Raw genomic sequence first — 27,605 nt, forward strand, 5'->3', positions numbered from 1 at the left:
ATCCCACGTCCCTCAGTCACTGCATCCAATTCCCTCAGTCACTGCATTCCATTTCACTCATTCACTTCATCCCATTTCAGTCAGTCACTGCATCCCATTTCACGCAGTCACTGCATCCCATTTAAGGCGGTCACTGCTTCGCATTTCACTCAGTCACTGCATCCCATTTCACTCAATCACTGCATCTCCTTCACCACAGTCACTGCATCCCATTTCCCTCAGTCACTGCACCTCATTTCACTCAGTCACTGCATCCCATTTCACTCAATCACTGCATCTCCTCAACCACAGTCACTGCATCCCATTTCCAACAGTCACTGCATCCCATTTCCAACAGTCACTGCAGCCCATTTCACTCAGTCACTGCATCGCATTTCACTCAGTCACTGCATCGCATTTCACTCAGTCACTGCATCGCATTTCACTCAGTCACTGCATCGCATTTCACTCAGTCACTGCATCGCATTTCACTCAGTCACTGCATCACATTTCACTCAGTCACTGCATCACATTTCACTCAGTCACTGCATCACATTTCACTCAGTCACTGCATCACATTTCACTCAATCACTGCATCCCATGTCCCACAGTCACTGCATCCCATTTCCATCAGTCACTGTTTCCCGTATCTCTCAGACGCTGTATTCAAGTTCCAACACTCACTGCATCCCATTCCCCTCAGTCACTGCATCCCATTACCCTGAGTCACAGTATGCCATTTCCCACAGTCACTGCATCTTCTTTCCCTCAGTCACTGCATCCCATTTCCATCAGTCACTGCATCCCATCTCCCTCAGTCACTGCACCCCATCTCCCTCAGTCACTGCACCCCATCTCCCTCAGTCACTGCATCCCATCTCCCTCAGTCACTGCACCCCGTGTCCCTCAGTCACTGCACCCCGTGTCCCTCAGTCACTGCATCCCGTGTCCCTCAGTCACTGCATCCCATCTCCCTCAGTCACTGCATCCCATCTCCCTCAGTCTTGGCATCTCATTTCCCTCAGTCACTGCATCCCATTTCCCTCAGTCACTGCATCCCATTTCCCTCAGTCACTGCATCGCATTTCACTCAGTGACTGCAACACATTTCACTCAGTGACTGCATCCCATTTCCCTCAGTCAATGCATCTCATTTCACTCAGTCACTGCATCTCATTTCACTCAGTCACTGCATCCCATTTCACTCAGCCACTGCATCCCATTTCACTCAGCCACTGCATCCCATTTCACTCAGCCACTGCATCCCATTTCACTCGGCCACCGCATCCTGGATCACACAGTCACTGCATTACAGTTCACACAGACACTGCAGCCCATTTCACACAGTCACTGCATCCCATTTCACCGAGTCACTGCATCCCATTTCACTCAGTCACTGCATCTCATTCCCCTCAGTCACTGCATCTCATTCCCCTCAGTCACTGTTTCCCATTACCCTGAGTCACAGTATCCCATTTCCCACAGACACTGCGTCTCCTTTCCCTCAGTCACTGCATCTCCTTTCCCTCAGTCACGGCATCTCTTTTCCCTCAGTCACGGCATCCCATTTCACTCAGTCACTGCATCCCATTTAACTCAGTCACTGCGTCCCATTTCCATCAATCACTGCATCCCATTGTCCTCAGTCACTGCATCCCATTTCACTCAGTCACTGCATCCCATTTCACTCAGTCACTGCATCCCATTTCACTCAGTCACTGCATCCCATTTCACTCAGTCACTGCATCCCATTTCACTCAGTCACTGCATCCCATTTCATTCAGCCTCTGCATCACATTTAACTCAGTCACTGCATCCCACTTCCCTCAGTCACTGCATCCCACTTCCCTCAGTCACTGCATCTCATTTCCCTCAGTCACTGCATCTCATTTCCCTCAGTCACTGCATCTCATTTCACTCAGCCACTGCATCCCATTTCACTTAGCTACTGCATCCCATTTCACTCAGTAACTGCATCACAGTTCACTCAGTGACTGAATCACAGTACACTCAGTGAGTGCATCATATTTCACTCAGTGACGGAATCACATTTCACTCAGTGACTAAATCACATTACAGTCAGTCACTGCGTCCCATTTCACGTAGTCACTGCGTCCCATTTCACGTAGTCACTGCATCGCATTTCACGCAGTCACTGCATCCCATTTCACGCAGTCACTGCATCCCATTTCACGCAGTCACTGCATCCCATTTCACGCAGTCACTGCATCCCATTTCACGCAGTCACTGCATCCCATTTCACGCAGTCACTGCATCCCAATTCACTCCATCACTGCATCTCCTTCACCACAGTCACAGCATCCCATTTCCATCAGTCACTGGTTCCCGTATCTCACAGACGCTGCATTCAATTTCCGACACTCACTGTATCCAATTTCCCATAGACTCAACATCTCCCTTCCCACAGTCTCTGCATCTCATTTCAATCAGTGATTGCATCCTACTTCCCAAAAATACTGCATCCAATTTCCATCAGTCAGTGCATCTCATTTCACTCATTCGCTGCATCGCGTTTCACTCAGTCACTGCATCGCGTTTCACTCAGTCACTGCATCGCGTTTCACTCAGTCACTGCATCGCGTTTCACTCAGTCACTGCATCGCGTTTCACTCAGTCACTGCATCGCATTTCACTCAGTCACTGCATCGCGTTTCACTCAGTCACTGCATCGCGTTTCACTCAGTCACTGCATCGCATTTCACTCAGTCACTGCATCGCATTTCACTCAGTCACTGCATCCCATTTCCAACAGTCACTGCATCCCATTTCCCTCAGTCAAAGCGTCCTATTTCCCTCAGTCAAAGCTTCCTATTTCCCTCAGTCAAAGCTTCCTATTTCCCTCAGTCAAAGCGTCCCATTTTCCTCAGTGAAAGCGTCCCATTTCCCTCAGTCACTGCATCCCATTTCACTAAGTCACTGCATCCCATTTCACTCAGTCACTGCATCCCATTTAACTCAGTCACTGCATCCCATTTCACTCAGTCACTGCATCCCATTTCACTCAGTCACTGCATCCCATTTCACTCAGTCACTGCATCACAGTTCACTCACTGTCTGAATCACAGTTCACACAGTGAGTGCATCACATTTCACTCAAAGACGGAATCACATTTCACTCAGTGACTGAATCACATTTCACTCAGTGACTGAATCACATTTCACTCAGTGACTGAATCACATTTCACTCAGTGACTGAATCACATTTCACTCAGTGACTGAATCACATTTCACTCAGTGACTGAATCACATTTCACTCAGTCACTGCATCCGATTTCACGCAGTCACTGCATCCCATTTCACGCAGTCACTGCGTCCCATTTCACTCAGTCACTGCATCCCATTTCACTCAGTCACTGCATCCCATTTCACTCAGTCACTTCATCCCATTTCACTCAGTCACAGCATCCTATTTCACTCAGTCACTGCATCCTATTTCACTCAGTCACTGCATCCCATTTCCCGCAGACACTGCATCCCATTTCACTCTGTCACTGCATCCCATTTCACTCAATCACTGCATCTCCTTCACCATAGTCACTGCATCCCATTTTCATCACTCACTGTTCCCCGTATCTCACACACGCTGCATTCAATTTCCCACACTCACTGCATCCCATTTCCCATAGTCACAGCATCTCCTTTCCCACAGTCTCTGCATTGCATTTCACTCAGTGATTGCATCCTACTTCCCAAAAATAGTGATTCGCTTTTCCCTCAGTCACTGCATCCCATTCAACTCAGTGATGCATCACATTTTACTCAGTGACTACAACAGATTTCACTCAGTGACTGCAGCCCATTTCTCTCAGTCACTGCAGCCCATTTCACTCAGTCACTGCAGCCCATTTCACTCAGTCACAGCAGCCTATTTCTCTCAGTCACAGCAGCCTATTTCTCTCAGTCACTGCGTCCCATTTCCCTCAGTCACTGCGCCCCATTTCCCTCAGTCACTGCGCCCCATTTCCCTCAGTCAAGGCATCCCATTTCCCTCAGTCAAAGCGTCCTATTTCCCTCAGTCAAAGCTTCCTATTTCCCTCAGTCAAAGCTTCCTATTTCCCTCAGTCAAAGCGTCCCATTTTCCTCAGTGAAAGCGTCCCATTTCCCTCAGTCACTGCATCCCATTTCACTAAGTCACTGCATCCCATTTCACTCAGTCACTGCATCCCATTTAACTCAGTCACTGCATCCCATTTCACTCAGTCACTGCATCCCATTTCACTCAGTCACTGCATCCCATTTCACTCAGTCACTGCATCACAGTTCACTCACTGTCTGAATCACAGTTCACACAGTGAGTGCATCACATTTCACTCAAAGACGGAATCACATTTCACTCAGTGACTGAATCACATTTCACTCAGTGACTGAATCACATTTCACTCAGTGACTGAATCACATTTCACTCAGTCACTGCATCCGATTTCACGCAGTCACTGCATCCCATTTCACGCAGTCACTGCATCACATTTCACTCAATCACTGCATCTCCTTCACCACAGTCACTGCATCCCATTTCCATCAGTCACTGGTGCCCGTATCTCACAGACGCTGCATTCAATTTCCCACACTCACTGCATCCCATTTCCCATAGACACAGCATCTCCTTTCCCTCAGTCACTGCATCCCTATTCACACAGTCACTGCATCCCAGTTCACACAGCCACTGCACCCCATTTCACACAGCCACTGCATCCCATTTCACTCAATGCTTCACTTTACACTCAGTCAGAGCATCCCATTACCATCCGTCACCGCGTCCCATTTCCTCAGACACTGCATCTCCTTTCCACAGTCACGGCAATCCCATTTCACTCAGTCACTGCATCCCATTTCACAGAGTCACTGCATCTCCTTTCCATCAGTCACTGCGTCCCATTTCACACAGTCACTGCGTCCCATTTCCCATAGTCAGTGCATCCCAATTCCCAGTCACTGCAGCCAATTTCCTTCAGTCACTGCATCACATTTCCCTCAGTCACTGCATCACATTCCCCTCAGTCACTGCATCACATTCCCCTCAGTCACTGCATCACATTCCCCTCAGTCACTGCATCCCATTGTCCGAAGTCAGTGCATCCCATTGTCCGAAGTCAGTGCATCCCATTGCCCTCAGTCACTGCATCCCATTGTCCTAAGTCACTGCATCCCATTGTCCTAAGTCACTGCATCCCATTGTCCTCATTCACTGCATCCGATTCCCCTCAGTCACTGCATCCCATTTCACTTAGTCACTGCATCCCATTACCCTCAGTCACGGCATCCCATTACCCTCAGTCACTGCATCCCATTACCTTCAGTCGCAGGATCCCATTTCCAACAGACACTGCATCCCATTTCCGTCAGTCAAGGCATCGCATTTCCCTCAGTCACTGCATACCATTTCCATCAGTCACTGCATCCCATTTCCCTCAGTCACTGCATCCCATTTCCTCAGTCACTGCATCTCCTTTCCACAGTCATGGCAATCCCATTCCACTCAGTCACTGCATCCCATTTCAGTCAGTCACTGCATCCCATTTCACTCAGTCACGGCATCTCCTTCACCACAGTCAGTGCGTCCCATTTCACTTCGTCACTGCGTCCCATTTCCATCAATCACTGCATCCCATTTCCCAGTCACTGCATCCCATTTCCCTCAGCCACTGCATCCCGTTGTCCTCAGTCACTGCATCCCATTGTCCTCAGTCACTGCATCCCATTGTCCTCAGTCACTGCATCCCATTGTCCTCAGTCACTGCATCCCATTGTCCTCAGTCACTGCATCCCATTGTCCTCAGTCACTGCATCCCATTACCCTCAGTCACTGCATCCCATTACCCTCAGTCACTGCATCCCATTACCCTCAGTCACTGCATCCCATTACCCTCAGTCACTGCATCCCATTACCCTCAGTCACTGCATCCCATTACCCTCAGTCACTGCATCCCATTACCCTCAGTCACTGCATCCCATTACCCTCAGTCACTGCTTCCCATTACCCTCAGTCACTGCTTCCCATTACCCTCAGTCACTGCTTCCCATTACCCTCAGTCACTGCTTCCCATTACCCTCAGTCACTGCATCCCATTTCACTCAGTCACTGCATCCCATTAACTTGAGTCGCAGGATCCCATTTCCAACAGTCACTGCATCCCATTTCACTCACTGACTGCATCCCATTTCACTCACTGACTGCATCCCATTTCACTCACTGACTGCATCCCATTTCACTCACTGACTGCATCCCATTTCACTCACTGACTGCATCCCATTTCACTCACTGACTGCATCCCATTTCACTCACTGACTGCATCCCATTTCACTCACTGACTGCATCCCATTTCACTCACTGACTGCATCCCATTTCACTCACTGACTGCATCCCATTTCACTCACTGACTGAATCACATTTCACTCAGTCACTGCATCCCATTTCATTCAGCCTCTGCATCACATTTAACTCAGTCAGTGCATCCCATTTCACTCAATCATTGCATCTCCTTCACCACAGTCACTGCATCCCATTTCCAACAGTCACTGTTTCCCGTATCTCACAGACACTGCATTCAATTTCCCACACTCACTGCATCCCATTTCCCACAGTCAGAGCATCTCCTTTCCCTCAGTCTCTGCATCGCATTTCACTCAGTCGATGCATCCCATGTCCCTCAGTCACTGCATCCCATGTCCCTCAGTCACTGCATCCCATTTCCCTCAGTCACCGCATCTCATTTCACTCAGTCACTGCATCCCATTTTACGCAGTCACTGCATCCCAAGTCCCTCAGTCACTGCATCTCACGTCCGTCATTCACTGCATCCCACGTCCCTCAGTCACTGCATCCATTTCCCTCAGTCACTGCATCCCACGTCCCACAGTCACTGTATCCCACGTCCCACAGTCACAGCATCCCATTTCACTCACTCACTTCATCCCATTTCACGCAGTCACTGCATCCCATTTAAGGCGGTCACTGCTTCGCATTTCACTCAATCACTGCATCTCCTTCACCACAGTCACTGCATCCAATTTCCAACAGTCACTGCAGCCCATTTCACTCAGTCACTGCATCCCATTTCACTCACTCACTTCATCCCATTTCACGCAGTCACTGCATCCCATTTAAGGCGGTCACTGCTTCGCATTTCACTCAATCACTGCATCTCCTTCACCACAGTCACTGCATCCAATTTCCAACAGTCACTGCAGCCCATTTCACTCAGTCACTGCATCGCATTTCACTCAGTCACTGCATCCCACTTCCATCAGTCACTTCAATCCATTTCCGTCAGTCACTGCATCCCATTTCCGTAAGTCACTGCATCCCATTTCCCTCAGTCACGGCATCCCATTTCCCTCAGTCACGGCATCCCATTTCCCTCAGTCACGGCATCCCATTTCCCTCAGACACGGCATCCCATTTCCCTCAGACACTGCATCCCATTTCCCTCAGTCACTGCATCCCATTTCCCTCAGTCACTACATCTCCTTCACCACAGTCACTGAATCCCATTTCCAACAGTCACTGTTTCCCGTATCTCACAGACGCTGCATTCAATTTCCAACACGCACAGCATCCCATTTCCCATAGTCACAGCTTCTCCTTTCCCTCAGTCTCTGCATCGCATTTCACTCAGTGATTGCATCCTACTTCCTACAAATACTGCATCTCATTTCCCTCGGTCACTGCATCCTATTTCCTTCAGTTACTGCATCACCTTTCCATCAGTCACTGCATCTCATTTCACTCATTCACTGCATCCCACTTCACGCAGTCACTGAATCACATTTCCATCAGTCACTGCATCCCAGTTCATTCAGTCTCGGCATCTCATTTCCCTCAGTCACTGCATCCCATGTCCCTCAGTCACTGCATCCCAAGTCCCTCAGTCACTGCATCCCATGTCCCTCAGTCACTGCATCCCATGTCCCTCAGTCACTGCATCCCATGTCCCTCAGTCACTGCATCCCATGTCCCTCAGTCACTGCATCCCATGTCCCTCAGTCACTGCATCCCATGTCCCTCAGTCACAGCATCCCATGTCCCTCAGTCACAGCATCCCATGTCCCTCAGTCACTGCATCCCATGTCCCTCAGTCACTGCATCCCATGTCCCTCAGTCACTGCATCCCATGTCCCTCAGTCACTGCATCCCATGTCCCTCAGTCACTGCATCCCATGTCCCTCAGTCACTGCATCCCATTCCCCACAGTCACTGCATCACATTCCCCACAGTCACTGCATCCAATTCCCCACAGACACGGCATCCCATTCACTTGAGTCACAGCATCCCATTTCAAACAGACAATGCATCTCCTTTCCCTCAGTCACTGCATCCCTATTCACACAGCCACTGCATCCCAGTTCACACAGCCACTGCAACCCATTTCACACAGCCACTGCATCCCATTTCACACAGCCACTGCATCCCATTTCACACAGCCACTGCATCCCATTTCACACAGCCACTGCATCCCATTTCACACAGCCACTGCATCCCATTTCACACAGCCACTGCATCCCATTTCACACAGCCACTGCATCCCATTTCACACAGCCACTGCATCCCATTTCACTCAATGCTTCACTTTACACTCAGTCAGAGCATCCCATTACCATCCGTCACCGCGTCCCAATTCCTCAGACACTGCATCTCCTTTCCACAGTCACGGCAATCCCATTTCACTCAGTCACTGCATCCCATTTCACTCAGTCACTGCATCCCATTTCACTCAGTCACTGCATCCCATTTCACTCAGTCACTGCATCCCATTTCACTCAGTCACTGCATCCCATTTCACTCAGTCACTGCAACGCATTTCACTCACTGACTGCATCCCATTTCACTCACTGACTGAATCACATTTCACTCAGTCACTGCATTCCATTTCACTCAGTCAGTGCATCCCATTTCACTCAATCATTGCATCTCCTTCACCACAGTCACTGCATCCCATTTCCAACAGTCACTGTTTCCCGTATCTCACAGACACTGCATTCAATTTCCCACACTCACTGCATCCCATTTCCCACAGTCAGAGCATCTCCTTTCCCTCAGTCTCTGCATCGCATTTCACTCAGTCGATGCATCCCATGTCCCTCAGTCACTGCATCCCATGTCCCTCAGTCACTGCATCCCATGTCCCTCAGTCACTGCATCCCATGTCCCTCAGTCACTGCATCCCATGTCCCTCAGTCACTGCATCCCACGTCCGTCATTCACTGCATCACACGTCCCTCAGACACTTGCTCCATTTCCCTCAGTCACTGCATCCCACGTCCCACAGTCACTGCATCCCATTTCACTCAGTCACTTCATCCCATTTCAGTCAGTCACTGCATCCCATTTCACTCAGTCACTGCGTCCCATTTCACGCAGTCACTGCATCCCATTTAAGGCGGTCACTGCACCTCATTTCACTCAGTCACTGCATCCCATTTCACTCAATCACTGCATCTCCTTCACCACAGTCACTGCATCGCATTTCACTCAGTCACTGCATCGCATTTCACTCAGTCACTGCATCGCATTTCACTCAGTCACTGCATCGCATTTCACTCAGTCACTGCATCGCATTTCACTCAGTCACTGCATCGCATTTCACTCAGTCACTGCATCGCATTTCACTCAGTCACTGCATCGCATTTCACTCAGTCACTGCATCACATTTCACTCAGTCACTGCATCACGTTTCAAACAGTCACTGCATCCCATTTCATTCAGCCTCTGCATCACATTTAACACAGTCAGTGCATCCCATTTCACTCAGTCAGTGCTTCCCATTTCACTCAGTCAGTGCTTCCCATTTCACTCAATCACTGCATCCCATTTCACTCAATCACTGCATCTCCTTCACCAGAGTCACTGCATCCCATTTCACACAGCCACTGCATCCCATTTCACACAGCCACTGCATCCCATTTCACACAGCCACTGCATCCCATTTCACACAGCCACTGCATCCCATTTCACACAGCCACTGCATCCCATTTCACACAGCCACTGCATCCCATTTCACTCAATGCTTCACTTTACACTCAGTCAGAGCATCCCATTACCATCCGTCACCGCGTCCCAATTCCTCAGACACTGCATCTCCTTTCCACAGTCACGGCAATCCCATTTCACTCAGTCACTGCATCCCATTTCACTCAGTCAGTGCATCCCATTTCACTCAGTCAGTGCATCCCATTTCACTCAATCATTGCATCTCCTTCACCACAGTCACTGCATCCCATTTCCAACAGTCACTGTTTCCCGTATCTCACAGACACTGCATTCAATTTCCCACACTCACTGCATCCCATTTCCCACAGTCAGAGCATCTCCTTTCCCTCAGTCTCTGCATCGCATTTCACTCAGTCGATGCATCCCATGTCCCTCAGTCACTGCATCCCATGTCCCTCAGTCACTGCATCCCATGTCCCTCAGTCACTGCATCCCATGTCCCTCAGTCACTGCATCCCATGTCCCTCAGTCACTGCATGCCACGTCCCTCAGTCACTGCATCACACGTCCGTCATTCACCGCATCACACGTCCCTCAGTCACTTGCTCCATTTCCCTCAGTCACTGCATCCCACGTCCCACAGTCACTGCATCCCATTTCACTCAGTCACTTCATCCCATTTCAGTCAGTCACTGCATCCCATTTCACTCAGTCACTGCACCTCATTTCACTCAGTCACTGCACCTCATTTCACTCAGTCACTGCATCCCATTTCACTCAATCACTGCATCTCCTTCACCACAGTCACTGCATCCCATTTCCAACAGTCACTGCATCGCATTTCACTCAGTCACTGCATCGCATTTCACTCAGTCACTGCATCGCATTTCACTCAGTCACTGCATCGCATTTCACTCAGTCACTGCATCACGTTTCAAACAGTCACTGCATCCCATTTCATTCAGCCTCTGCATCACATTTAACACAGTCAGTGCATCCCATTTCACTCAGTCAGTGCTTCCCATTTCACTCAATCACTGCATCCCATTTCACTCAATCACTGCATCCCATTTCACTCAATCACTGCATCCCATTTCACTCAATCACTGCATCTCCTTCACCAGAGTCACTGCATCCCATGTCCCTCAGTCACTGTTTCCCCTATCTCACAGACACTGCATCCCATTTCCCACAGTCACCGCATATCATTTCCCACAGTCACCGCATCACATTCCCCTCAGTCACTGCCTCCCATTGTCCTCAGTCACTGCATCCCATTGCCCTCAGTCACTGCATCCCATTGCCCTCAGTCACTGCATCCCATTGTCCTCAGTCACTGCATCCCATTGTCCTCAGTCACTGCATCCCATTGTCCTCAGTCACTGCATCCCATTGTCCTCAGTCACTGCATCCCATTGTCCTCAGTCACTGCATCCCATTGTCCTCAGTCACTGCATCCCATTGTCCTCAGTCACTGCATCCCATTGACCTCAGTCACTGCATCCCATTGACCTCAGTCACTGCATCCCATTGTCCTCAGTCACTGCATCCGATTCCCCTCAGTCACTGCATCCCATTTCAGTCAGTCACTGCATCCCATTACCCTCAGTCACTGCATCCCATTACCTTCAGTTGCAGGATCCCATTTCCAACAGACACTGCATCCCATTTCACTCAGTCACTGCATCCCATTACCCTCAGTCACTGCATCCCATTTCACTCAGTCACTGCATCCCATTTCCCTCAGTCACTGCATCCCATTTCCTCAGTCACTGCATCTCCTTTCCACAGTCATGGCAATCCCATTTCACTCAGTCACTGCATCCCAGTTCAGTCAGTCACTGCATCCCATTTCACTCAGTCACTGCGGCCCATTTCACTCAGTCACTGCGGCCCATTTCACTCAGTCACTGCGGCCCATTTCACTCAGTCACTGCGGCCCATTTCACGCAGTCACTGCATCCCATTTAAGGCGGTCACTGCTTCGCATTTCACTCAGTCACTGCATCCCATTTCACTCAATCACTGCATCTCCTTCACCACAGTCACTGCATCCCATTTCCAACAGTCACTGCAGCCCATTTCACTCAGTCACTGCATCCCATGTCCCACAGTCACTGCATCTCATTTCCATCAGTCACTGTTTCCCGTATCTCTCAGACGCTGTATTCAAATTCAAAAACTCACTGCATCCCATTCCCCTCAGTCACTGCATCCCATTACCCTGAGTCACAGTATGCCATTTCCCACAGTCACTGCATCTTCTTTCCCTCAGTCACTGCATCCCATTTCCATCAGTCACTGCACCCCATGTCCCTCAGTCACTGCACCCCATGTCCCTCAGTCACTGCACCCCATGTCCCTCAGTCACTGCACCCCATGTCCCTCAGTCACTGCACCCCATGTCCCTCAGTCACTGCACCCCATGTCCCTCAGTCACTGCATCCCATGTCCCTCAGTCACTGCATCCCATGTCCCTCAGTCACTGCATCCCATGTCCCTCAGTCGCTGCATCCCACTGCCCTCAGTCGCTGCATCCCACTTGACTCAGTCACTGCATCCCATTTCACTCATCTGGATAGTGCTCACTTATTACCATCCCACCTACCTTCCCCAGCACCTCCTCCCCCTCCACGCTATTTGTTTCTGAGCTCCGTTCCACCCTCCATTTCTCAGGAAGGGTCCTGACCCAAAACCTCAACTTTCTTGAGCCTCTGATGCTGCCTGCCCTGCTGTGTTCCTCCAGCTCCACAATGTGTTATCACAGACACCAACATTGGCAGGTCTTACCATCTGGATAACTCATTCTCACCTTGCAACAAGTGATTTCTCGTCATTTTCTTTTCAGATTACGCATGTACATGTATATACATAAATATACATATAACACTTTTATGCCTGAACCACGAACCTAGAGGATATTTTAAAAGAGTCTCTTCATATCTGCATGCAAGAAAAATCATCAAGGTCATGACTTTCATTTTAGGAATAACTCGAACATTCAAAGTACTCACAGTCAGTGTCCCAGTTCCTTGACCAGTCAATTTGATGTGAATCTTTCTTCCAAGTGGAAACTATAACAGCAATTATATTTGAGAATCAAACTCTTCATTGCATCACCAATATTTCCTTGTCTGTTTGAAACCTAAGATAATGAAATCATCATGGACAGATTGGCCAACAATGTAATCTAATGTGTGTTATGGCAACTGAAAATCACAACCATTGAAGTGATCTTTAAAAAGCTGTTGTCATACAACAGAGCACTTTTTGAGATGCAGTGATGAACATATTTCCTGAGATGCAAATAATATATGCCCAATTAATTCCAAAGAATAACTTGACAATTAAAAAGAAGCTAAAAATCTCTTTACATTGTGATGCTTGTCAGATTGCTATTAGTCAATGGAAATCGTTCAGAACAATTATTTATTCCCAGATGAAAAGGAAGTGTATCCATTTCATTTTCACATTTCATTCAAGAGAGGAAAAAAAACACCCTTATGAATGCATTGTCAAACAAGAAGACTCACTAAAAAAGTTACTTGGCCCATTGAATTTCCTCCATCATTCTGTGAGGTCATTGTTGATCTCATTGCATTTGTCATGATCCAACATTTCCACCAAACCCTCCTTGTAGCTAATACATTCCAATCCAAGTAACATCCTGGTAAATCTCTGTTTCTCTGTCATGCCTTGTCTTTCAAAATATTTTTGAGTCATCTACAAATTTAGCCACAGCACATGCACCTCTTTCCTCCAAGTCATTAATAAACAAGCACAAGAGCTGTGGTTCCTTCAGCGCGACCTCATTTCTTACTGACAAGCCAACCCTGGCATCTCTGTCCATTTGTATCAGACAGAATGGGAACTGAAGATGCTTCAGAATCCAAGGTAACAAAGTGTGGAGCTGGATGAACACAGTAGGATGAACACACAGAAGTAGAAGGGTCTCGGCCCGAAACGTCAGCTTTTGTGCTCCTGAGATGCTGCTTGGCCTGCTCTGCTCATCCAGTTCCACACTTCCTTATCTCTGTCCATTTGCCTGTTCTTTCTATCGGACATGAATCATTGGATATTTCGTTCCTAACACTTACCCCTAACAACCTTGTCTCTGTGATACCCAGAGTGATGTATCTGTCAATTTCAATGCGCACCACAAACTCATTCACTTAGTTTCATACACTCCCTGCAATTAAATACAACATCTTCAGTCTGGCATTTACAGCCACCCTTCTTAGCTGCTGCACCTGAAGTGAGAGTCATGAACATTTCCAAACTTTTTGTCCTATTACTTGCTCTGGAAACTTTGCTGAGCACTTACCAGCTTCTAAATTTTTCCATAATTTTCCATGCAACTGCGCTCACCCACTCCAGGCATTTTATTTTAGCGCCCTACCCCGAGACCTTGCTCTGTATTTTGCCAGGAGACTTGTCCCAATATGATTCTCGTCGAGCCGATACCACCAGAACAACTCCCTCCTTCCCCGTACCGATGCCAATGTCCCATGAATTCAAACACATTTCTGCCATGCCACCATTTGAACAATGCATTTACATCTATAAATTATGCTCACACCGTGCCAAATTGCTCAGATCGTAATCCAGAGATTATTACCATTCTGGTTCTGCTTTCTCACCTCAGCACCTTGGCGCTCATAATCCCTCAGCAGAACCTCTTTCCTCTTTCTTCCATATCAATGGTACCTGTGTGGACCACGATAGCTGGATTTCTACTCCTCCCACTTCAAGTTCCTTTGTAGCCGAGATGGAATATCCTGAACCTGGGCACCAGGCAGGCAACACTACTTTCGAGACTCTCGATCCTCATCACAACCAACAGTGTTCATTCCCCTAACTATACTACCTCTGATTATAACTACATTTCACTTTTTATCTCCTCTGGAATGTCCCCCTGTACCACAGTGCTACAGTCAGTTTACTCATCTTCCCTATACCGTGCACTCTCATCCACACAGGAAGAAAGAATCTCAAACCTGTTAGATAAGATCAAAGGCCAAGGTTCCTTCTGCACTACATCCTGGATCCTTCCACCTGCCCTGTTCTTTGTCACACTCTCACGTCTCTGGCCACTGACCGAGTTTCAGCTAGTTAATCTAAGGTGTGTGACTGCCTCCTGAGGCACAGCATTCCCCGGTAACTGTCCCCCACATGATTTGTTGATTGGTAAAAACTGAGATTCCAGTTCATCAACCCTGAGCTGGAGTATGGGGTCTGACCACTACCCCGTCACGTAGGTATAAATCATCGTCTGGCCTGGCATCTCCATTTCAATTACTTCGATCTTAATTTGATTTGAAAACATTCTGGTCTTTTAGTTTGTAGCCTGTAAATATTTCTCCGATTTACTTGCAATCTGAAAGCTACCGATAATAGATTCTTAAACCAGAAGCGATCACCAACGAATGAGCCTGGTTCACCCTCCGGGTCCCTGATTCTGGCTTCAATTTACCCTGTCTCAATAAAAAATGCTTACAAACTATCAGGCAAAAAAAGCAAGCAAATGGCACCTCTTACACTCTGCACTGACTTACCGCATTGCCACCAAGTTCCCCAAAATATATAGATAATAAAATGTGAGGCTGGATGAACACAGCAGGCCAAGCAGCATCTCAGCAGCATCTCTCTCCCCAAAATATATATTCACTTGGTGCATTTCACTCGAGATGTCATCTCTCCTTCCAGAACGTGCAAAGCATACTGATCCAAAGCAATATACTACCTTCAAAACCTCAGCTCTCAGCTTATTACTTTTGAGTACATTCTCAAATGCTTTCTCCAAGTCCAAACACAACACATTTACTGGTTTTCCTCTATTAATTCTCCTTCCAAAACTTCCTCCAAAAACCCAAACAAATTAGCCAGACATAATTTCTCTTTCAGCAGGCTATGGTGATTCTGTTTGATCAGATTCTGATTTTCCAAATGTTCTGCTGTTATTTTCTTCATAGTTGATTGCCACATATTTCCAACAATAGATGTCAGGCTGTTTCGATTGTAGTTATCTTCTTTTTGCCTCTCTCCTTTTACAATAGGGACGTCACATCGGCATTTTTCCAGCCCTTGGATGCTTCTCTAGAATCTAAACCTTTTTGGGAAATTACAATCAATGCATATACCGACTCTGAAGCTCATTGTTTAGAATCTTAGAAAGTCAACCATCACGGCGAAGAGTCTAATCTGCTTTTACTCCATTAGATTGTCTATTGCTACTTCTCGAATGGTAGTGATGGTGTGGTAGTGATGTGTTTAATTCCTCCCTGTGTTCTGTAGTAATAAGGGGATCCTTGAAGTATCTTCCACTGTAAAGACTACCCTTCTCTCATTGTGGTTGTTCCTTGATTTAAAAATTAACCTGGCCATCTCAGCCGAGCATATAATTAATGGCATTACCTCTAAAACCTTCTCTGCTCAAGTGTTCAATAAATTGCTACAACCTGAAAGAAGTAATTCTTCCCCTAAATTAATAGGCAACCAATTTGAAAATATGGCCTCTGGTCGTAAAATCTTTCACAAATAGGAGTAATCTCTACGGATATACACTATCAAGTCTCTTAAGCATCTTAAATGTTGAAAAAATGAGATTTTTTTCAATCTTATAAACTCCAATGAATGTAGCCCAACTTTCCTAAGCATAGCTGTAAAGACTACCCTTTTCTCATTATCACTGATAATGGGAAGCTCAGATGCTGGAGAATCCAAGATAACAAAGTGTGAAGCTGGATGAACACAGCAGGCCAAGCAGCATCTCAGGAGCACAAAAGCTGACGTTTCAGGCCTAGACCCTTTTCTCATTATCATTGTTTCTTGATTTAAAAATTAACCTGGCCGTTACAACCTAGCATATGATTAATGGCATTACCTCAAAAATCCTCTTGGCTAAAGTGTTCAATAAATTGCTACAACCTGAAAGAAGTAATTCTTCCCTGAATTAATAGGCAACCAATTTGAAAATGTGGCCTCTGGTCGTAAAATCTTTCACAAATGGGAGTAATCTCTACGGATATACACTATCAAGCCTCTTAAGAATCTTAAATGTCGAAAAAATAAGTTTTTTTCAATCTTATAAACTCCAATGAATGTAGCCCAACTTTCCTAAGCATAGCAATCCCCTCCGCCATTTCCAAAATCAACCCAGTCAACATGAGGTGTACGGCCTCCCCAGCACTCGCTCTGTGGCCGTACATGACTTGTAAGTTACCATCCTGCTGCTACGTCTCTACTTCTATTTACGATGCAGTCCTCCGTCCATCCGAACATACTACCCTTGAACACATGTGCTCTTTTCTTTTGAGACACCTTACGAGCTGTAGCTTATCAAATGCTTTGTTGAAATCTCAATGTCAACTGGTGGTCCTTCATCAGTAATGTTTGTTTCCTTCTCAAAGCACTGTAGCAAGTTTGTCAAGTATTATTTCCCCGTTATGAAAGGATGTTAACTCTGTAGGATGTTATAGCACACTCAGTACCCTGTTATTTCATCTTTCATTGCCGGCATGAACATCTACCCAGGTTGACCTAAATTGGCAACACTTGCTAACTATTTTGTCCAACTATCTTGGTAATAATGGTGTTATGTTCACAATCTTTCAATCCTCTGAGAATTTTCCACAATCTAAGGATTCTTGGAAGATTATCATCAGTGCCTCCATTGTATCTGTAGCTGCATTGTTCAACATGAGAGGATACAACTCATCACACCCCCTGGATATTTTCTCTACTGATTGCAGTCATGTTTGGAATTCTGTGCAGTGACATTCACTTTTAATAGTTTGCTCAATACTACCAGGAACAGAAATTGTGATCCAGCTGCAACTAAGCTAAAGCTTTCAGCACAGAAGAAAGTCTTTGAATTCATTATGACCCAAATAACTCCTGAAAAGGGCAATACAATTTGCCTCAGTCAATAAATGTTCTTTCTCCAACATCCTGAGATGCATTATCTGTATTTCTTCAAATTTACCACAGAATCTGTTGCAATCACCCTTTCAGCAATACGCATGACAACAATTCGGCATTCTTCGTCCCCCTGTAGCCTCTGTTGCACATGTGCATTGTTAGGTGATTATTTGTTTGTGTGCCTGCTTTTTTGCTCAAATGGATAAAGGTAAGTTCGTGTTCTTTTGTCATCAGAACTCTTGCCTCCTCACTCTCATCTTCCTTGTTTTATCCCTCTGCTGGAATATTTAATTTGTCGACATATCTGAAATATGTTGTCGAATGGATTGGGTTTTGTGCCATTGCATTCCCCAAAGCCCATCTACCCATCCTATTGCTTGTTCTAACAGTTATTATCTTGCAGAGTGGAAAATGCAGTTTGAAAGCAATGGAACATTATTGATGAACAAGTTGATGCATAAATTGCTGCGATCTTCCAAACTACAAACTCACCTTCGATTCTTTCTCGGTCAGAGCATTATGCCGCCGCACATGAATCGTGTTCTCAATGGGACGTCCAAAACCATGGAATTGAATTTGCATGTTGATTTCTTCTTCCCTCTTCAGAAATGCAATGTCGTGTCATGATGAAGCTTCCAAGGCAATGATTGTGTCCTTCAATGAAGGGAAAAGTGACTTTTAGATTCATGGAAATATTTCAGTACTTCCACATGCATGAAATGCAAACATTCTCCCTGCATGCTGACCCAAGTCCGCAAGACTAGGGCATGACCCAGTCTCATTTTATCCTATCTTTCTGATTTTACATGCCACGGGATAATCATTGCAGTGTAACAGAAATGTTGATCATGGAAATTTATCAGTGTTTTAATAAATAATGGCAAATTTTCAACATCTTGCAAGTGTATGAAGGCTCAATCTCATGACACCTTGCCTGCTGCACAAAGACATTCTTACACTGCTTTGAGTGTTCGGGCTCAAACAAAACACAATCATTACACAAATGCATCAACACGCTACTTTCAATAGGATCTGGCGCAGGTTTGGAGGGCCGAAGCGCCTGTTCCTGTGCTGTAATTTTCTTTGTTCTTTGACCAGATAAAAAGGAAAAGGGAGGTGTATAACAGTCATCAAGGGAACAAGAGTCCCTGGGGACGCACTAACGTCAACCAGGCCAACATCCCCAGCACTGAGGCACTGACCATCCTCGATCAGCTACAATGGGCTGGACACTTCATCTGTATGACTGACACGAGACTCTCCGCATGTTCTCATCCCAGCTTCAAAAAAGCAGGCGAGACCCAGATGTGCAGAGGAAGCACTCGGTGATAAACTCAAGTCCTCAATGGTGAAGTGCGACATTCCTGCAGACACCTGGGAATCGCCGGTCTCAGACGGCCTAAAGCCTGAAGAGCACCTGGGAAGGCATCAAACACTTTGAGGCTTGCCTTTGGAAGCAGCGGAAGCCATGCAGCCACACCAACACCTCCCTCACCCCTTCCCACGACTGCCTTCTGCCCCGAGTGCAACAGAGCCGACGGTAGCTGCATCGGTCTGTACAGCCGGCGATCAATTCAGCCTGAGAGTGGGAGAGTGTCATCCATATCTGCGAGAAACCACCATGATGATGATGTATAGTGTGCAGGGGCATCTCGTCATAGCAATTCAGAGAACAAATACAGGGCAACAGAACGCTGGTGACCAAGATTAGGATGAGGGAGAATCTCAAAATCTTCTACAAGTGTCTCAGAGGGAAAGAGAAAACCCAGGGAAAACCAGGTCTCATTAGGGATGAAGAGGCAAATCAATGGTTTGAACTGGAGGGCAATGTCAGGTGTTAAACGAGAATTTCACATCAGCTTTTACATGTGAGATGGAGCACACAATTCTCGGACAGAATTAACAGAGACTGGGGAGATGTTAGGTGTTTTGGTGAATTTAAAATTGGACAAATCCCAGGTTTGGATGAGGTGTATGCCACGATGCCCAGGGAGATGAGAGAAAACATTCCACTCGCCCTCATACAGAGATTTCAAAAGTACCAAAGGACTGGAGAACAGGTAACATAGTTCCACTTATCAAAATGCGTGACAAACATAAAGCAGAGTATTTCAGACCGGTGAGTATCACATCAGTAGAGAGGAAAATATTGGAGAAAATTCTGAACGGCAGACTTAATTTCCATTTCAAGAAGTGGGGTCTGATCAGCGACCGTCAGCATAGCTTTGTCAGAGGGAGGTCACGCCTCACAAACTTAGATGATTCTTTCAAAGAGGTGACGGAGTGTGCAGATGGGAGTTGATGTAATGAAAATAGATTTCAGCAAAGACTTGGACAGGGTCCCAAATGGGAGCGTGGCAAAGAAGGTAAAGCTCGGGGGGTCCAGGAAAATACAGCAAGTTGAATCCAAAGTTACAGATTGGTCAAATGGGCAGGTCAACGGTAGATGGAATGTTAACCCTGATCAATAAGGCAATTTGGACAAACTAACAAGGCAAGGAATCATTCAAAGAAATGCCAGGACACTAGGAAGATCAGAGGAATGGTGTGATCTTGGGGTGCTTGTCCACAGATTCCTGAACATGGAATGGCAGCTGAAAAGGACAGTTCAGAAAGCACATGGCTCAAGAGCTGTACAGGACTTTGGTTAGGCCCCAGCTGAAGTGCTCAGTGCAGTTCTAGTCTCTCCATTATAGAAAGGAGGTGTTTGCATTTGAGCATGTGTGGAGGACATTCATCAGGATGTTCTGAGGGGGTGAAGCATTTTAACTCGATGGAGAGTCTGGATAAGTTTGCGTTAGCAATAACTGCTAATGCTGGAGTCTGAGATCACACAGTGTGGAGCTGGAGAAACACTGCAGGCCAGGCAGCATCACTGTTGCCGATCTCTGATCAAAGGTCTAGGCCTGAAACATCAGCTTTTGTGCTCCCGAGATGCTGCTTGGCCTGTTGTGTTCAGCCAGCTCCACACTTTGTTCTCTTGGATTCTCCAGCATCTGCAGTTCCCATTGTATCTAGCATCACTGTTTTATCTGGATAAGGTTGGCTTGTTTTCTTTCGAGTAGAGAAGGTTGAAGGAGGTCCTGAAAAAATTGTTTAGATTAATATGGGTAGGGGCGAGGTAAAAAGAAGGTCCATAATAGGGTCGGTCGGGGGGCGGTGGTGGGAGAGGAAGAGATACATACATTTAAGCTAAAAGCTCAGAAGGAATTTCAGGAAAGAAAAGACACCCAGAAGGTGCTGGGGGGTTGGAATTCATTGTCTGGGACTTCAGTTGAGGTGGATAATCTTTTCACATTAAAGAAAAAGGGTTGGTACAGCACGCAAAATGAAATAACATTCAAGGCAATTGGCCTATTGCTAGAACATGAGCTCAATGTCAACTTAGTGTGGTTTCAGTGGTTACAGACACAATGGAATGAAGTGCTTGTTCAATTCTGTAGAATTCTCTGATTCTATGATTCTGGAGCAGGGGACAGTGAGTGGACAGCACGGGACAGTTCACCTATCTTCTCTTTTATCCATCTTCTATCTGCCTCCGCACTTCTCCCTATTTTTTACAGAATCCCCTTCTCCTCCCCCATTTTTGAAGAAGGGTCTCGATCTGAAACGTCAGCTTTCTTGCTTCTCTGATGCTGCTCGGCTCGCTGTGTTCATCCAGTTCGACACCTTGCTCTCTCAGATTCTCCAGCATTGGCAAGTTCCTACTATCTCTTGAGGAAACTTACTTGTTTTTGCACCCAAACTGTGGTGAGAATGTGGAACGCACCGACTGTGTGGGTGGGAGAGGCAGAAAGCATGATAACATTTAACAAGTCTGTGATTGGGCATTTGCGATGCCAAGGCAAACAAGGCTCTGGGTCGAGTGCTGGGAAATGTGATGAGAATAGTTCGGGACTTGCATCTTGAGAGAGCACATACAATTTGCTGAAGGGTCTGTTCCATTACCATAGCACTCTATTATGCTGTCCCTCAATGATCCTGTGACAAGCAAGTGAAGGTTTACAGAAACAGGTACTTTTCAAGGACAATGCCAAAAGGAAAAGTGATGCACAGTCAAAGTGCATGTAAGAATTTAACAAAGGATTAACACCATTGAAGAACTGGTATTTGTGCCAATGCACCAAACCTGCAGATGAAAATGCAGTGTCCAGTTTGATTGCAAACAGCATCAACCACCAGTTAGTAACATGATCAATGGAAATATCTGAATGTCTGCTGTTGTGATCTCAAGCATTTACCTGCGTCGAGTGAAATCCACCACCATAGTTCTGTTGCATCGTTAGCCACCTCGCAATCGGTGTTGCATAGTCAATATCATTCCTTGACAATGCTTGAAGCAAGGCATAAGCAGTGGTTTCCACAGTCATCGCAAAAGCCTCTGCTGCTTCAATTGGATACGGCTTCTCGTCCTCCAACCATGGAGGTTTTCCAGTTACCGACATCAGAATCTGTCATTTGAGAAAGGGATTAGCTGAGAATAAAGTTTACATCATATAGATTTTTGTTTGCATTTCACCAACACAACAATGGTTTTCTGGTCAAGATCCACCATTGTCTCACCACTGATGTCTATAACATTCTCCATACTTCCCGCTCAGTGATGGGTCCTTTTGTTTGGGAAAAATAGGCACCTTCAAATGCAAATGAATCAAGATGAGCTTCAGTTTCTCATCAGGCTACATGGCAGTTATTACAAGATGTTACGAACAAAAGGTGAAGAGGCAGATGAAACCATTCATTGCATCAGTCTGGATGATCTTCTTGCCCTCATCCTGAGGAGGCATCACAGATCTTAACTTACACGCAATTCAAGTTATTTCATGCAATGACAAGACTGAATGTTCTGGATACTGCAAATGCCATGGCACCTGGCAGCATCTGACAAACTGTATTGGAACAATGTGCCCCAAGGTCAGCACACCAACAGTAAATGTTTTCCAGTACATTTTTAAACACTTGCGACACTCACATTTCAGAGAAAGATGACCTATCATGTAATAGTCAGACAAATTGTGCTGACCAATTATGGCCTCAATGTATTCTCAATCATCAGCAAAGTAATGCAACATCTGGATGACCGTGCTGTCAAACAGCTGCACACTAAGGTTCAGCTTACTTTTCGTCATGCCACACTTCTCGTAACCTCATTCAGGAGTTACCACAAATATGATCAGCGATCCTGAGCTTGAAAAGGAAGGAAAGTGCAATCTGTCCTTTCCACCAAGGCAACTTCTGATTGAATGTGGTGTGAAGCAGAGGAATAGAAAATTGAGTCAGTGGCATTCACTGGATACCTGCACTGGTTGAAGTCATGTCTTCATTTGAACCAAATTGGAGACATGAATGTTCATTGAATATTGTCCAGGTGTCCAGCAGAATTCATGACTTTTCCAACAGTGAAATCAACAATGAGAAAATACAGTGAGACTTGGACAACGATCAGGCTGGGCCTGATAAACGATAAGTAACATTTGCACCACACAAGTGCTAAGCAGCAATCAGCTCCAACAAGAGAGAATATGACCATATCACAAAATTCCATGTCCTTACCTGAACATCATCCTTACATTTATTTTTAAATGTACAAGTGCTATCCAAGCCATGCAGGGCTATGGGCCAGGTGTTGGAAATGAGGTCAGAAAAATTCACTGCTTCTCTTTGACTGTCACAGAATCCGTGAGCTTAAGAATTTAATTGTCCTGTATTGTAGACTACTGAGGTGCTTGGCTATCCACTTCATCAAGGTTAACACTGATCTGAAACTAAACTGGGTCAGTTATCTAATCAGCAGTAGCCAGGTCCGTGGTACAAACCGCCCTGCTGTGGAACAGGGTCAGGCAAATCCAAGTGAGTGATTGTGGTTGGAGGCTCATTCGTTGGGGGCATGGTGTCTGTCGCCACATTTGAGACAGCAGGGCTGTGTGTTGCTTCCCTGGTGCAAAGGTCAAGGACATCTCTGAGTGGTTGCAACAAATTCTTAAGGGGGAGGGTGAGCAGCCAGAGGCCATTGTCCACATTGGTACCAATGACGTAGGAAGAAAGAGGGATGTGATCCTGTGGACTGTGTACAAGGAGTTAGCAAAGAGGATGAAAGGCAGGGCCTAGAGGGTAATAGTTACTGGGTTACTACCAGAGCCACATGTTCGTGAGCTAAATTATACAAAGATAGGTGAGATGAATGCATGGTTAAGGAGCTGGTACAGGGGCCAGGGTTTCAAGTTCATGGATAACTGGGTCCACTTCTTCGGCAAGGGGTGACCTGTGTAAGAGGGATGGGTTGCACCTGAACTGAACGGGAACAAATATCTTCACACGGAGGTTTGCTAGTGCTACTTAGGATGATTTAAAGGCTGGCAAGCAGCTGGAAACGAGAGCAGCAGGTCAGCAAGTCGATGAATTGATAGCAGGTACATGTTAGGACCAATAAATCAGAAAAGAATGGCAGTCAGACACAGGTACATGAACATGCTGGCACAAACAAGCTGACCTATGTTTCTTTCACTGCAAGGAGTATTATAGCTAAGGCAAATGAGCTTAGAGCCTGGATCAGTACATGGGACTCTGATGTTGAGGCCATTACATGGGTTTGGTTGAGACAGAGACCGGACTGGTTGCTCAATGTTCCAGGGTTTCATTGTTTTCGACAAGATAGAGGGGAAGGTAAAAGAAGGAGGTGCTCTCCTAACCTGTGGGAAATATTACATCTGTACCGAGAAAGGATATTCTGGAGGGCTTGCCCACTGAGGCAATAGAGGTCGCGTTCAAAATTAAGACAGACACAATCACTCTGATCAGATTAAATTAATAGCCTGCTCCCCTGTTGCCACTGACACACTGAGGAACAAATATGTAGGCAGCTTGTGAAACGATGCACTAACTCAGAGTTGTCACAGTCAGTGAATTTAACCTCCACGGTATTGACTGGGACTCCCTTACAACAAGAGTTTAAATGAGGCTGAATTTGTTTAGTCTATCCAAGAGAGTTTCTTGACACAGTATATGGAGAGAAGATGGGCCATGCTGGACTTTGTCCTGGTCAGGTAACTGGTGAGAAGGGTGGGAAAGCATTTTGGAAATAGTGATCACAACTCCTTCAATTTTAAGATTGCAATGAAGAAGGATAAGTCAGGACCTTGGGGGAGAGTAAATTATATCAATTTTAGGTAGGAGCTGGGGAGTGTTAATTGGGGGGAGCTGTCACATTTGCCACATGGGAATTGTTTAAAGGCCTGCTTATGAGTTTAGGATCAGGAAGGAGGAAGGACAAGGATGGCAAGGTAAAAGACCCTTGGATAATTGGGGAGGTTGTGAAGTTAGTCAAATGGGCAAAAAACAGAAATATGTCAGGTTTTGGAACCTAAAATCGAACAGGGCCGACATAAAGAAAGCAGAAAAAGAAAGGGTGATGAAATGACCTTGGCAAGGAGGGTTAAAGGAAATCCCAAGGCATTCGATGCATACATCAAAAACAAGGGGATAAATAGTGAGAAAGTAGGACCATTCAGGATAAAGGAGGGAACTTGTGTACGGAAGCAGAGGATATGGGCAAGATCCGAAATGAGAACTGTGCATCACTATTCACTCAGGCGAAGGGTGTGGAGGAGAGTGGGATTTGTGTGGAGCATGATCATATGACAACAGCATTTTGAGATCAAGAAAGAGCATTAAGGTGGATAAGTCCTCAGGACCCAATGGTATCTACTCAAGGATTTTGAGCGAGGTGAGAGAGGAGATTGTCGGGGCATTCAGCAATATCTTTGTATCCTCAGTAGCCACTGGAGGGGTACTGGAGGACGAGCAAGTTGCTAAATGTTCTTCTTCTGTTCAAGAAGGTAAACAGGATCAATCCAGGAAACTATAGACTCGAGAGTCTCTCATCATTCATTGGGAAGCTATTGGAGAGAATTCTTAGGGATTGTATTTACCTGTATTTGGAACAGCATTGCCCAATTAGGGACAGTCAGCATGGCTTTGTGCAGGGCAGGTCATGTCTTACTAACTTGATTGAATTTTTTGAGGAGGTAACTAATGTGATCATTGAAGGTAGAGTGGTGGATATTGTTGACATGGATGTTAGCAAGGCTTTCAACAAGGTGCTTCACCGTAGGATCATCCAGAAGATTAAGATCCATGGGGTCCGTGGTCACTTATCTGCTTGGATTCACAACTGGCTTGCCCAGAGAAGGCAGAGGGTGGTGGTGGAAACGTGCTTTTTAGGCTGCAGATCCAGGACTATTGTGTTCTGCAGGGATCTGTACGGGGACCTCTGCTGTTGTGGTATATATATAAAATGACTGAGGTGACAAGATAGATGGATGCGTTAGTAAGTTTTTAGACGATAGAATGATTGGTAGAGTGGTAGTTAGGGTAGAAAGTCATAAAAGGATACAGAAGGATACAGGTCCGTTGCAGAAATGGCAAGTGAATTTTAATCCATTAAGTGTGAAGTGCTCCACTTTGGGAAATTAAATGTTAAGGAAAAATATACAGTTAATGGCAGGACCCTGAGCAGCATTTGTGTATACAGGGATCTTGGGATTCAGTTCATCGCTCCCCGAAAGGGGCCACACAAGTTGATAGAGTGGCAAAGAAGACGCATGGCATGCTTGCCTTTATTAGTTCGGGAATCAAGCACAAGAATCAGGATGTCATGTTCCAGCTTTAGAACACTTTGGTTAGGCCTTAAGTATTGCACTCTTAAGAATTGTATCCAATTCTGGTCATCATGTTACAGGAAGGGCGTGGAGGTTTTGAATAGGGTGCAAAAGAGGTTGCCTGGATTTGAGGGCTTGAGCTAGAAAGGAGAGGCTGGAAAGACTCAGACTGTTTTCTCTGCAGTGGCAGAGGTTGAGGGAAGACTTGATAGAGGTTTACAAATTTGTGACATGCATGGACAGATTCTGACTGTAACCCTTCTCCCAGATGTGAAATGTCTAAAACTGGGGGCATGTACTTAAGGTGAGAGGGGGAAAGTTCAAAGGAGATGTCAGAGACAATTCTTATATACAGAGTGGTAGGAGTCTGAAAAGCACTGCCGGGGTGGCTGTGGAAGCAGATACAATAGGGCCGTTTAAGACACTTTTATATACGTACATGAATATACAAGGAATGTAGGGATATGAATCAAGGACATTCAGAAGGCTTTAGCTAAATTTGGCATCATGTTTAGCACAACAGTGCATGCCAAAGGGCCTGTTCCTCTGCTGAAGTGTTCTTGGATGTATGTTCATCAATGTGACTGGAACCGTAGATCAGAGACAATAGATTCTACAGCAAGTAACTCACTTTGGACTTCTCAACATCTGTCCACTGCCGATAAACTCCAAATCCGGGTGTCAATGAAATACTCTTCACTCAGCTGAACGAGTGCGACTCCGACAACACTATCGATAAACGACAGCAATGCAGTCAAATCATCCCACTGATTGATCCCCCTTCTTACCTAAGGATATAGGAAAACAGGTAGGCCATTCAAACCTTCAAACACTTTCTACCATCCAATGAGATTATAACTTAATTGCGGCCTACCTCCATATTGCCTTTGGTCCATATCCCTCAATACTGTTTTTCCTTTCGGTCGAACTGAAAATTTACAATTAACAATGGATCGAGAATGAACTGTTGTTTGAGATGGGGAGTTACAACGAGACAATGCACCAATTCATCAAACTCCTTCCACAGTACCTGATAATTGTGTGAACCCTACCACCCAAAAATATTTAAACAGCAGCTCCAGAATCTGCATGTTCCCTGT

The 27,605-nt window shown here is 45.9% G+C and overlaps 1 long non-coding RNA gene across 3 annotated transcripts in view; it reads right to left on the bottom strand.

Annotated features, from left to right (window-relative positions):
- LOC132209156 (uncharacterized) overlaps positions 1-22,173 on the bottom strand; it is a 72,263-nt gene extending 50,090 nt beyond the window's left edge. For 2 of the 3 annotated variants that reach the window (XR_009445248.1, XR_009445249.1), the window contains exons 1-3: positions 22,090-22,173; positions 18,341-18,502; positions 12,943-13,002 (exon numbers count right to left, since the gene is read on the bottom strand). This is a non-coding gene — a long non-coding RNA (uncharacterized LOC132209156). Of the gene's footprint in view, positions 1-12,942; positions 13,074-18,340; positions 18,503-22,089 lie in introns of all 3 variants that reach the window. The other variant, XR_009445250.1, reaches the window with a different exon arrangement.
- Between the last annotated feature and the right edge of the window lie 5,432 nt (positions 22,174-27,605).

Source organism: Stegostoma tigrinum, unplaced genomic scaffold (genome assembly GCF_030684315.1).
Source record: "Stegostoma tigrinum isolate sSteTig4 unplaced genomic scaffold, sSteTig4.hap1 scaffold_68, whole genome shotgun sequence".
Lineage (NCBI taxonomy): Eukaryota > Metazoa > Chordata > Chondrichthyes > Orectolobiformes > Stegostomatidae > Stegostoma > Stegostoma tigrinum.